General features: G+C 33.5%; 1 long non-coding RNA gene across 1 annotated transcript; it reads right to left on the bottom strand.

The window, feature by feature from the left end:
• Positions 1–3,415: 3,415 nt before the first annotated feature.
• On the bottom strand, positions 3,416–8,751 carry LOC147073265 (uncharacterized). Its single transcript, XR_015070452.1, has 2 exons — positions 8,514–8,751; positions 3,416–6,300 (listed from the first exon to the last, which is right to left on the bottom strand). It is a non-coding gene; the product is annotated as an uncharacterized LOC147073265 (long non-coding RNA).
• Positions 8,752–11,770: the final 3,019 nt, after the last annotated feature.

Raw genomic sequence — 11,770 nt, 5'->3', positions numbered from 1 at the left:
TCCTGCAACGTGTACCACTTGATGTCCTACTGTGTGAGCAAGAGCTTTGCACCCATTTTTTGAACATCTCCACCACGTTTTGCCAGTTCTTGACATGCCATTTATTCTATAAGAATATCCATGGAATTTCATAGTGTTGCTTGTTACTGGATATATCATCAAGTATCTCGGATCTAAAATCATTTAACATTTTATAAGTTACAAAAAATATTTACAAATACGCAATTCATTTACCACTACAATTATACAATCTATTCTTCTTCGACGGGATCTCATGATTGAAAATCGTGACACGTAAGATTTCGCAGTCTAACAGCTTTCTCTGCGGCTACAAGAAAGCCCACGACATATAATCTATCCAACTGGAGGAAGCTCCGCTTCGTCTTCTCCAACCTTTCACCTCACCATTTTTTCCAGATTATCATCCTCTCAGACTTATATAATCAAATAAATAGAATCCAGCCACATAACAGTTTGATAAAATATAAATCTGGTAAGTGTCGCCATGGACTAAGGTTTTGAAGCCGGGTAAAATATATTACTCTATGACGGTCAGGAAAGAAATACAAAATGAGTGTCCTCGAATAGTATCAATAATAAATGCGCGCATTGTTCGTGTGATAAATTTTAATGCATATTATGATACAGACATGCATATTGAAAATAACAATATACTTATACTTGAACATATTTCTCAATACTCGTGTCACTTTCCATTATTTTTAGATATTCTGGTGAATATTTTCTTGCTTTGAGCACAAATATTTCCCAAATACAACGGTCATGAGATTTATTTAGTCCTATGAATACACGATAATTATTAATGATACATTCAACAAGTACACGAGCCATGAGATTCCGTTTTCACAAAATGAATCTATTTGGTCATATTGAAGGGAGCCACACTCGACTTATTAGAAATATTAATTATATTTTTTTTTCAAAATATTTTATAAACTCCTGTACATCCACAAACTTTTTAATAGTATCTATATTTCATATTTAAAAAAAATGCATTAGCCACAACCACAACATGCAAGAAGTTATGTTGGACGTACAACCCGAAGGCATAGTAAACAGTATAGCCTTGTATTTACAGGGTGATAAAATGTCCCTCTACATGACCCGCAACATAAAGTCTACGTGACACGACGTGTCACACGCAACATAGTGCGGCATTTCTACGTGACGCGGGACATGTTGCATGTTTTCGCTTCGCGAGCGTGCCGCACGGCCTCGCGTCAGATGTTGGCCAATGTAGTCGCTCAACATAGCAGCAGTGTGGGAATAAAATTTATAATTTATAAAATGGAGCAACATGTCATGGGACATGGCGCTTGTACACACCAGGACTTAATATGTACGCTATTGTGGACAGGATATTTAATATGTACGCAGTACTGACCAACACAACCTCCTCGGGCGACATTTCTGTGACAAGTCCTGGTGTGTACAAGCACCATGTCCCATGACATGTTGCTGCATTTCCCCCTTAGTGAATACGAGGTTTTATACACAATAATTAAGGATCAGAAATAGAGAAATGACGACTTGAATGTTGAATCGGTTACATACGGAGTAGGGAATCCAATCCCGAGCCAAAATTCTGATCCCGGGATTTCGGGATTACAATTTGACAATCCCGGGATCCCGGGACTGGTCCCGGGATTGGGATTTTTTTCCATTGTTAATATAAAATTTTTATATTTACAAATAACATTGATAAAATCGGTCAAAAATAAATCTAGTATAATTTATACTATTTAAGACATTTATTGTTAATATTGTATACGTTAAATCTTGGAAATACACAAGTTTAATGGAGTAAATAATATTATAATATAAATAATAATGTGAATTTAATATGAGATTGCTATTTCTGATAGTAAAGACATAATGAATAGATCAGCGAGATTTAAAATAGTAAAGCAAATAATCATGGCGTACTTATGGCCTTTCCGCTTCATAAATCTAATTAGTCAGCCAAATATGAAACTGCCGTAAAACGTATGATATCATGGTGGAATTACTTTGTTAAAAGTGCGAAGCATTGTTTTTTTTACCAATCTTTCTCATTTTTAATAATCTATGTGAAAAAATAAAATGAATCGGCAACCTACACATCAAACTTCATTCAAACTCAGTTTATTTCCAATGTAGTTATTTTGTATTAAAAGTATTTTTTCTGTTATATTTTCCATAAAAATTGATAAAAAAATCAATCCCGAAATCCCGGGATTATGTTTATCAATCCCGGGATTCATAGGTATCGAAAATAGCTCGGGATCCCGGGATTGGATTCCCTAATACGGAGGTAATCTGACTCAAATTATTGAATCAATAATGACGCAGTCTCCATTGCGCAATTAATTGCGTCTTTCACTATTGCAACGATATACTTAATATATTTAAATCTTAATGCTGGTGTATATTTTTAATTAAAATAGGAATATCGTCGTATGTGTTGACGTTTGCTTTGCAGCCCTTGTTGCAGTGACTAGAGCATCTCCATAACACTTTGCCCTTTGTTGCCGGGCTTCTCGGAGAAAATGTGTAGCCATCGACTCTCAGCAGACGCCTACCTCTATGTGATATTACATAGTCGACTGTAACAAAAATAAATAATACGTTTAGTTTAATAATGTTCCCCCCAAAAAGCCTTTACCCAAGGAAAAGGAATCAGGATACTTGTATTGAAATGGACCTGAGGTCATATAGTAATATTCTGTTTCCTTTGTCGACTTACCGGAGACTAGATTTCTATGCTGCTCGTGATAAGTATGCAAAGGTATCTTGAAGGTAATTCGTCTGTATTTATTACTTTCAGGGATAAGTATACAATAGATAGTGCTCTTTCACGAAAGTTAAAGTGCATTAGAGTTTATTCAATGAAATGTAAGTACAGAGCAGACACATAAGCCTTACAAAGTATAATAGATAATAGACGAATGGCGCGAGCATGTGGCCGTTATTTACATGGTTTTGTGATGGAACACTACGACAGTGTGTTGGTCTACTGATATTATATATTAGCCATTATCAATGTTAAAAGTTTGGTAGATATTGTATCAGCTTTGATAGGTATAACGTATTCTGCAACTTGCAACATATATGAATATGAATATCTACAAAACTGGGTGTACAGCATAATTCTAATTGAATATTGCTCTGATTAAATTGAAATTTTTAAACACTTCCGTATTAAAAGAAAATAAAAAGAAGTAGCACGCCATAAATCCATTTAAACATTCAATCGAATCGAATGTCATAAATAATTTTAATGTGAGAATCTAATTAATATTACTTACTCGGAATATACGGAAATATGTTTTTATTTTCGGAAGAGTCCCTACAATCAAAAGCCATCGCACGACACTGGCGTGTAGACACAAACTACGTTTAATGAAACAAAATATTTTACAGAAATAATATTTTATTTTAATACTATTCACAAAAATGTAAGTACAGTTCTGAATTTATTTAAAAAAAAAATTAACACTATGCACACATAACAATCTAAGTATGCCATTATAGTGGGGTTGCTGCCAAAAGTTGGTAAGTCGATAATTTATGTAATTACTAATTAGATTTAATAATGGATTATTTGTCTAAATGTAAACATGTATACTAGAAAATAAATCTAGGTCATAAAGCACAAAGAAATCAACACTGTGCTTGATTTTGGAGGGTAGGTATGTCAAACATTCAAAATGCAATTACTCCGTAACATGATTTCGAGACTCACCAACGTTTGGAAATATCCCCACGATTTTATTGTTGTCCAAAATACAATAAAATGACAAATTACCAAGTCATGTTTTTCATTTGAAACACCCATGTGAGTTTCCAAGTAGAACATAACTAATTAAAGTAAACATTTAAGCACTGCATAATGCAATAATTATGTACAATGCGTTGTATCTTTAAACAAAAGGTTTATTCGTACTTATATATAATTATGTAATATGGTGGCATTATGCGCTATGTAATAGGAATTCTGGGGCATAGCACTTAGTGGATAAATTAAAACAAAAATGATATTTTTTGTGAACAAAAATCAAATAAGCATAGTCTTACAAATCATTGGCTAGTTTTGGACACATAAAATTTTTATCGAGTGTCGATTATATGCGCAAACATTAATACATCACACGAGATTTTAAAATAATAACTGCAAAAATGACACTTGCACCGTCGTCACGCCTTCGTTGGACTTGTGCAGTGTTTATTTCGATAATTAGTCATGTCATTAATCATCAATAATCATTTACGATAGTCCAATTAGCATTTACCTACAATACAAACCTCTACTCAGTGGAGGCCCATATATGATCCTATTAGGATCGGACTTGGTCAGAAAAAAAAATTGCAAGCATATCTGGGCAATCATTTTTACCAACTAATGTTAATATATATTATATACAAATAGGTACATCATAGAAAATGATTCACATCGTCGTTCAAATTATGTACTTAAACCTCGTAACTTCAAATTTTACGTTTTTGAGTTTTACTCATTTTGGTATTGGTGTTTTGATGTGGTATTTATTTATTGAGATATTGACAAAAATCACGAACTTGTATTTCAAAATCTATTGTTGTAAGTTTTAATACTCGTATCTCAGACAAACTTCCTGTAAAATAGAAAAAATCTAAGGCACAGTCGAGAAGTATTTTTTAGAACAGATTTAAAAGTTAGCAAACCGAATATTAAATTAAAAAAAACTATGGAAACAGATGTTTATGACTACAGTGAGTCTCAGGGAATGGTGTATTCTAAATTGGGTGAAACAAAGTCGTCCTAGTGACATTTCACAAAACCAATTTCTAAGAAATATTATCATTGATGCTACGAAACAGGCCATGATAGATTTAAAAAAACATTAAATAAGATGAACATAAGGCTATTCGTACCTCGCAAAGATCAGCGCTACTACGCGCACAAGCCAGGAAATTTGAACGATCCTGATGAATACAAACACGTTCTGCAAAAAAATCGAGCCAGGGTCAAAAAAAACTAATAAAATTAAAGCTACTACCATAAAATATGCGTATACAGTGCACTGTAAATATGCAAGCAATTCAGCTGGTTCCATAATCAAAAGCTGGTGCTCTTTATTTTAAACAAAATCTCGCCACTCATTATTTTACTATTTATATTTTGGGTAGCGGGATTATATTATTATAATATAATATCTATTTTAGACCATATACGATCCTCATCGGCCACTCGGCCACCATGGGTGGTATATAATAGGGCATTCACAAATTGAATGTGATGGGGTGCATGCCACCATTGGACGACGTAAAAGAAATTGAGAGCTTTTCACACCATGTAATTATGTATCATTAATTAAGGGATCTCGCACGGGTAACGCCAGTCCATGTAAGGTGAAATATGTTGACCATACTTTTATTAATGATTAATCAGATATTGAATATTACTAATCTTTAAGACCCGGCAAGAAACTTGGTGATCCATGTATAACTAACATTAGAACCTTAACATATTCAGCAGAAGATATCGGAATTCAGTTCAAACTGGATTTCGATGGTGAATGAAGTGATTTACTTTGACGAGCAATACCAGCTGATGGAACTGTTAAGAAACTCTACAACTCTCCAATTATTATTAATAAAAAGAAATACCATGACCTCTAATAAAAATATAAAAGATTGGGTTAAATGAATAATTTTTAACTCATTTAACTTATAAGTTTTTAAATTTTGAATTACTATTTTTTCCATATCCTTTTTTAAAGATTATTAAATAAAGAAAATGTCCAAAATGTATTTTCATTTAAATAGCACTATATGACTATATGAATATTTATTTATTATAAACAATGAAACTTCGTAATTCAATAAAAAATCTTACATTGAATTAACAAAAAATCGCAACTCATTTCTAAGCAAAAGGCTGCCAAATTTATAAGCCAGAATTCAAATCCAAAATGAACAAAATGCCACACTAATAAACCATTTTTTAAAACAACTGTTCTTCAAAAAAAAAAGAATGGGTAAAGAATGAGTTTTTTTCATCATATTGAAAACTTTAACATTTTGACTTACGAGGTTTACTTATCTTACCATCGATGTGTCTTTCAGGTGGATGATTATGCACATTCCATAAGTAATCAACCACACCCCTAACAGTTGTCACGTACGCTTTACAGCCCTTGCGGTGTTTAGTCGAACAGCGCCATCTTGACTTTCCATAACGCCTTTTTAATGCTAAATAAAACGTGAATCCATCCACCGACAGCAGCACTTTTCCTCGTCTTGATCTCACAAATCGAGCTAAATAAAACAATCAGAGTATTTAGAATACGAAACAAATAAGCCACAGGACTCGAAACCGCATCGATCAGATTCCGGCCAATGTCCTTTAAGAGCATACTTCAGTGAAATTTCGGACTCGCTGCCAATCGGAGAGCGATAGTCGAGCTGTGAACACGTGAATTTGTTTTGTGATGGCGTTGGAAAAATTAATTCTTAAATTGTGTAAAGATGACTATAAAACGTTACCCATTCACTTGAAAAAGAAAACATGTCAACGAATATATTATTATTATTCCTATTAGAACAATAAACATAACATTAATTGGACGCATGTTGAATTTTTATGACAAATCATGTTTTGTTCTGCACGCGTCGTTTGCACAATCTTCGCGTCGCGTAGTCACGATCGTTTTAGACCGTGCCCCAGCTGAAGTATTGCCTTAATACTTCGTACGCATAGTTATTGATTAAATTAGTCGTAATTAAGTATGACGCAGGTGGCTCAATTATTGAGTGCCGCCGGGTTTCAAAATATTATTTCTAATAGGTATGTTTCTGGTGTGTTAAATAAAATAAAATTAAGTAAATTATCATATTCGTTCCCAAGCGGGACACATGAACATGGACGTTATACAGACTTTCTTTTTTACGAGGAATGGTATTAATTCCCCAGCCTAAAGGTTGCGATATCTCGAGAAATCTACCTTATAATAAAAGTACTTACCACTTCTTGACGATTTTTTTTATTAGAAAATTTTAGAAATTCCATTCAGAATCAAAGTCGACATCTTTTTCTACGCTTTATGCGAATAGTTTTTTTTTTTTTTTAAATAACGACGTCGTGGATGCTGGTACAAATCTCGCGTGTAGCAATACATCACATTTTGTATTTCATCCAGAAGGACGCAAAAGTTGGGCGACCATTTCTTTAATAAATCTGCCGATAATCTACACTTCATGGAAATCCATATGCGGCGATTAGGAGTGAAAAGGGTAATAGCTATCCATTCATTATGTCCATACGTTTCATTCTTCCCATATTTGTATTAGTTTTCCTCAGATAGTCGAACAAACATCGTCGTCTGGATCCGGATTAATGTAATTATGAAAATTATGATTTACTGACTGTCTCTCGTGGTTATGCAGCTTTGACGATAGATATTTAGTAACGGGTGTATTTTTTATTATTGATATGGTACGTCACCGTTTTTTCGATAACTTTTTCGATCTGCCGCCTATTCTTTAACAACGGGTGTTTTTTTTTTGTTGCTTGGATAGAACTTACGAAAGGGTTAACTGTCAAACCGAACTGTGACACTTCCGTTCATTTTTAAATTTTAACTTTGATAATCAGAAGTCGATTCGTGCAACTTAAAGACGACGTGATTTACATCTTACATTTGAGCAAGCCATCCGTAGAACTATGGATAGATGTCGTACTACGAGTACATACTCTTTGAAATATAAATGATGCAATAACACAAAGATGTCGCAGAAATGTGCGTGCTAAAGAGAATATCGCCGCTGTAAATGAAAGTGTGGAAGAAATCCAAGATTCTTCGCCGGTCGCAGCAATTTTGCGAAAAGTTCTTAGCTTACACCCATCTTACACCCGCATAAGATTCAGCTGGTGCAAGAATTAAAGCCACGAGACTTGTCTCTAGACTCTAGAGCAATTGGAAATAATTAATATTCTTTAACACGTGTTTAGTTTATTCCATGTCTCCACAGTCAAGAATTAAAACCTGTTACAACCTCTTGAAAGCAACCAATTTTTCGTTAATTTTGTGTTCACTCTGAGAACTATTATTCTGCTGACGTGCCATTTTAATATTACATATTAATAGTGTAATCTATTTCAATAAGTTTGCACTTATAGGTATTTCAGGTAATCTAAAATGGAAAATAATACTTAAAACCCAAGGGACTGTCCATATTTTATATTTACATATTTGTAATTTAACGACACTTATAACAAATATAAACTGAGGTCTCATTAGTCCAAACAATGTATATAACATATATTATATAAAAGTAGATAGATATATATATAGTTACGGTCACAAACAATATCACAATATTAACATATAATTTTAAATCAATACTAGCAGATCGGAACAACTCCCAACGGGAACAGATGTGGTGTGGTGGGATCGCATTGCATTTTAAGTCAAGCTTTATAACTAGCAGTACAATTGTGCTGTTATAGACAGCCTTGTAGAAGCACCTACCTACTTATTTGTTTGGCCCATTATAAACTCAGGGCTTCCAAGGAAAATTTGACTATGACAGTGGTGATTGTCTAATTTCACGATAGTATCATCAACGTAGATTGCCTTGGCTTTGCATCCTTTGGTGCTGTGGGTGGAACACTTCCATCGGAATTTCCCAGATTCTGGTTTATCCTGGGAGTAAAAGCGAAATCCATCGATCATCAGTAATCGCTTCCCTTTTCGCGAGAGTACATAAGAAACTAAAAAAAAATAACAAGATTATCAATCGATAATAAGATGTATATTTTTTATTGATAATGTGAATTTAATTTTAAAATAAAACTCAGAACCATTTATATTAAGGAAGAGTTTGACCGAGAGGAGTTTGAACTCACTTCTTTCAGTATCTGAATCTGAGTAAGTGCTCTTATAAAAATACAGTCTGTAAGGAATCTTGGCATTACGTTTGATAGTAAACTGTCATTTAGTGGCCACATGGCTATCATTAAATGAAGCCTCCCCCTCAATAATGATCTATGTTACATTTGGATCACTGGTCATTGGTTACATCACATAAAACTATTTTGTTGAGAAGAAATTAGTTATAATTAAAAAGCCTATCCTGAATTCCTTATTCACTTATTTTTATTCCTCTTCAATTTGCCATGTGAATTTTTCTCTGTGAAGTCTTTTTGCATTCGCATGGTTAACAAAAACTCTCGCCTCATCCTTCATTTTGAAAGATGCATAGATCATTATTGTAGAGATGCCAACATTACGGATCAAAAACAATTAGTGACTTAATGTTGCTATATCAAAATAATAAATGTGCCAAAACAGAGGTAATGTGATGTATATCATTGTTGCATATTTAGTTTAAAACTGCTAAAATGCAATATAGAATATCATTGAGGGGAGGCTGCTTCAAATGTGTAAAACGACCTTACAGATAATATTGGGTTTCATCTTACGTACTTCCCGGCTCTTTTCGGATGTTATGGTATCCTTTATAAGTCCTTAGTTAGAAGCCGGCTGGAGAATGGGTCAATTGTTTGGGCCCCGCATCAGTTAAAATACCGAGTTCAAAATATATTTTTGAAACTTTTACTGGAGATTGTATGGAATATGGATACTGTCCGTGGCTTTCTTTTAAGTATGCTTAGGAACATACTGTAGTTTAACACTAGAAGATATCTATATTTGGCCACGTATTTTTCCGACTTATACACGGTGTAAATGACAACACTGCCATTTTTGGTAGTAGAATTAATCTGAATTTAAATTTGAATGATTTATAAATGACGTCAGCAGTCATCCATTTTTTTTTGTGACGTCCTTACACTTGTGAATAATTATTTATTAAATTATTAGTTTATTTTTATTTGATTAAAGACTGACATTCTTAATGTTTATATTCAATATTGAATAATAAAAAAAAATGTTGGAAAACTTATTGAAAAATACATCATTTACAAAAGCCTCAGACTAGGGAACATGATGGGATTCGAACTCACATCTCTAATTTCCAGGTGAGTGGTCTATCTTTTAAGTTAATGATCTGTCTACGATTAATGCTGATTATCTATATAATCACCTCGTTTATTTGAGGTATCTATATCTAATTCCGCCTAACGAAAGGCGATTAGCTTTGTAATCAGTTAAAGTAAATGAAATTGTTCACGTAATTATGACAGACGTCCGGTGCTAGCAAATTGAATAAAAAAGGAAAACTTATTTATTATGTATAACATTTATAATAGGTCATTAAACGTAGAATAAATTAGACAGTGTTTAACATGACAGTAAGGTATTGAAAGTGTTCATTTATAATATATACCTACCTAGTTTGGTTGAAAACGTAACAAGTCGAAATACTTTAATTCAATACCACGTTACTATAGGTTCGGTACCACCCACTTTGGAAACAAATATGAGTTAAAACTCTCGTTGTAAAAGTATTATGGTGTGGGAGAAATAAAACACGAACAGTGTTAAATAATAATAAATTTTATTTTAGCTTTAAAATGTTTTTCACCATTAGCAAATAGTTTTATTCGAGATACCTACTGATTAATCTTTCACGCATGACAATACTCTATATGTTAGTACTTTAAATTATTTTTTATTCAAATATGTACATATATTTTTTTCGTTCAAACAACAAGACCCGGGCCGCATGATAATATTTTTTTTAAATTTACATGAGCCGCTTGCAGCCGACAGTTGCCGACCCTAGATTTATTGATATACCTAAGACAAGGGATTCTCAAACTTTTTTTACCCTTGGGCACATTTTAAAATATCGGTAGGGCGGTGACTATTTTTTCAAAACAAATTTATAGTTAAAACATAAAATAAACGTTGTTTATATTCTGTAAACTGAATACACCTCATGGTTGCCAAATATACAATGTAAACGTAAACGTTATATAACAATTATAATATCAATCTCAAAGTCACTGTGATATTTTGCATTACATTGCATTGGCCAGTGCCTCATAATTTAGTGATGGTGATGGAAACAAAAGAAAGCAGACGAATTATTATGGAATAGAATGCGGTTCCGATCCGATCTATCGGCGTGGCAATCGCAATCACAACGGCAAACGAAGAGAAGAGAAGTCAAAAATGAGAGGTCAAAGTTAAAATAGCTGTCTCGCTCCTCCCATCCAGTGCTCTACCAATGTTGCCAGACATAAGCATGTCGACTTATGCAGACAATTGAGTTCGTATTACACATTTATTAAATAAATATTTATGAAACTCGTCAAAATAAAATTGAAATTTTAAAAAAATCTGTCGCGGTCGAATAGTGGCCGGACGCACACAAATCAGTCAGCGGGCGCCATGGCGGGCACGGGGTTGGGAATCCCTGACTTATATAATATTCCATTTGGTAATAATACTATGATTTATGGCTTGAGGAAGACTCTGGTAGATATACACTGTTATTGGAAGGCATTTATTTAAGTTAATTCAACGCAGGTCTGGGATGGTCGTGAAAACCGTTTTGCGATACAACGACGTCATCAACAGTACTTACAGTAGCTCTACATTCTTTAGATGAGTGAGATGAGCACCGCCATCTTGATTTTCCTTGCAACCCGGTTCTTTGCAAGAAAAATGTATATCCATATAATAATAGCAATCGCATTCCCCTCCTTGAAATAATGTATTTGACTGCAATGTAAAAAACACAAATTTAAGTATATAATTAACAATTTAAAATATTTGGCGTAAATTTATAAAATTTATATCGTGTCTTGGTCATACAG

Source organism: Rhyacophila brunnea, unplaced genomic scaffold (genome assembly GCF_057557595.1).
Source record: "Rhyacophila brunnea isolate RB1 unplaced genomic scaffold, BYU_Rbru_1.0 scaffold_18, whole genome shotgun sequence".
Classification (NCBI taxonomy): Eukaryota; Metazoa; Arthropoda; class Insecta; order Trichoptera; family Rhyacophilidae; genus Rhyacophila; species Rhyacophila brunnea.
Note: the sequence above shows the minus strand (reverse complement) of the source record. Positions and strands in the feature narration are given on the sequence as shown.